The sequence below is a fragment of the Thalia democratica genome, chromosome 5, assembly GCF_965202585.1.
Source record: "Thalia democratica chromosome 5, ktThaDemo2.hap1.1, whole genome shotgun sequence".
NCBI classification, from domain to species: domain Eukaryota; kingdom Metazoa; phylum Chordata; class Thaliacea; order Salpida; family Salpidae; genus Thalia; species Thalia democratica.
In genome coordinates this window covers 61,107,819-61,110,102 of record NC_139169.1, presented here as the reverse complement: position 1 = coordinate 61,110,102, position 2,284 = coordinate 61,107,819, and the positions used below count along the sequence as shown (strand labels likewise).

The 2,284-nt window shown below is 25.5% G+C and overlaps 1 non-coding gene across 1 annotated transcript; it reads right to left on the bottom strand.

The window, feature by feature from the left end:
• Positions 1-823: 823 nt before the first annotated feature.
• Positions 824-987, bottom strand: LOC145837336 (U1 spliceosomal RNA). The gene has a single exon (XR_014369972.1). It is a non-coding gene; the product is annotated as a U1 spliceosomal RNA (small nuclear RNA).
• Between the last annotated feature and the right edge of the window lie 1,297 nt (positions 988-2,284).

The following is a 2,284-nucleotide window of genomic DNA, read 5'->3' as shown; positions in this document are numbered from 1 at the left end:
TCATCGGCATAAAGGAGAACATCGGTCTCAAACAATTGTGCTCGGAAATCGAAGAAAGTGTTTAATAAATACACTTTTGTTTTTTCGCCTTTAACTTTTGTTGACTAACGTTTTTTTTCAATGCGTTTTGTTCAAATTTTTTCCTAAATAAAACCAAAGCTAATTCGCTAAACTAAAGGAACCAAGCGTTTAAAACTAAATATTAATAGTGTAAAAGCTCACTAATTTTTTAGAACCCTGACTTTCTTTAACTCAAGTTTAACATTTTTTAATTGTTTATCGAACTCTTAAGTAATCTTTGATGACATGTTAGGCTTGTTATTCATAAAAACCAGCAAAAACTTTGGTGTGAAAAGATTTTAATTATTAATCACCTCGGGCGAAAAAAAAATAGTACTCACTAAGAAACGCTAAAATTATATGTTAATGCTAATGAAATTAGATCTTTCGTTATAAACTAGTAACATCTTCTTTTGAAAGATATAACCAATGTTTTTTATACTGCTTCAACTAGTAACCTTTATATTTAATTACATTAAACCTAATAGTCTTCAAAATAAACATAAGTTTAAAAACTTATTTTACTTTAAGTAAAATAAAACTGACTGTATATTTTTCTATTATGATTTTAAAAAACAGATTATTTTAATCTTTATCAGATTTATATTACTTTATATATGTCTCATGTTAAATATTCCATCAATCCAATTAAAAATTTAAAGGCACTTGTTTAATTTTCACACAATATTTTAAGAAAATCGACGTAAACTTTAAAACTAAAATTGATTTAATAAATTGGTTTCTGTTTTGATCATATTTATAAAAGGGACTGCGCGAACGCATGTTCCCCGTGAGAGAAATTGTACGGCCGAGTTGTTCACATTTGGAACAATCGCAGAGGTCAGTTCCACCAATGTGCAATGATGAAACCTCGCCCTGAGTCAACAGCCTGCCTGATCGCTGTTAAGACTCCCGTCAGGTAAGTTTAACTTTTAAGCAATCAACTGCTACGCATCCGATAGACATGAAGTACCAACTGGTTTTTGATGAATTGTGACGTCACAATTAAAGAGTATTCAAATGAGAGAACGTTTTGAACCTCCTTACATTACAACTTCTATTTTATTATGTAAGGGGCTCATAACAACTTTCTAAAAAAATTTCTCATATTTTTATTTAAATGTAAAAGTTTCATTGAAATTTTGTTTAATACATGTTATAAAAAGTAAAAAACTAAGTTTTCATTTTTTATGTTCAGGCTGACTAAGGCCAGATTTTGGTTATATAGGTTAGCTTTTTTAAATAAAAGAGTGACAACTCTGTCATAGTACTACATTTTAATTCATTGCTATCAATAAAAAAAAAGTGGTGCTCACTGTGTTTAACCATAATTAAAAGTTTTATGGTGTGACTAAGGTAATTAAATATAAGGAAAAAAACATAAAAACATGTTTTGTTTTTATGTTAACTGTTTTTTTGAATGTTAAACTATAACATGTCAAAAATATACTTAAAATTAAAGTAAAGTGAGTAGATCAAGGTTGCCAGAAGTTTTATAAAAATTCCGGGTATTCTGAATTTCTTCCAAATTTTCGAAATTAAAATTATTATTTTCAACTTTTATTTTTAAAAAAATTTAAGGTAAAAACAATCCTCAATGCTACATAGTATTGAAAATTCACTGTATAATGTGTTGTAAAATAAATAAAATTCTAAACAATTTAAAACTTATTGTGCAGATAAGAATAGTTAATAAATCTAAATTTTATCATTTTACATGTAAAGTTAATAAAAATCTATGTTTTTTTCATATATTTTTTAGTTTAAAACTTCAGGCTTTACCAGTTGTTAATTCAAAACTCTCTTAATTTTTCTTTATGCCTAAGTTATAAAATTCCAGTTGTTTCCATATTCTATGGCAACTCTTTTAAATGTAAAAAATTATAAAGTAAATAGTAGTAAATCATTGATGATACAAATAGAAAAAAGTATTGAATTAAGATTTAATTATTACTTTTTTTTTTGAAACTGACTTAACACTGCATTTTTATATCAAATAAAACAAAATTCAGAAACTGTAATTTTTAATAAGTTTTAATTAAGTTTTGAATAGCTTTAAAAAAACTCAGATTTTCAAAAAAAAAATAAAACTAATTTATCTATAACATTGATCTGTTTAAAATTGCTTTTCAAAAATTAAGCTTTTAGAAATTTTTGAACTGACCATTTTCCTTATACTTAAGTCTAGAACTTTTATTGTTATCTATATAGTAAAAAGTACATA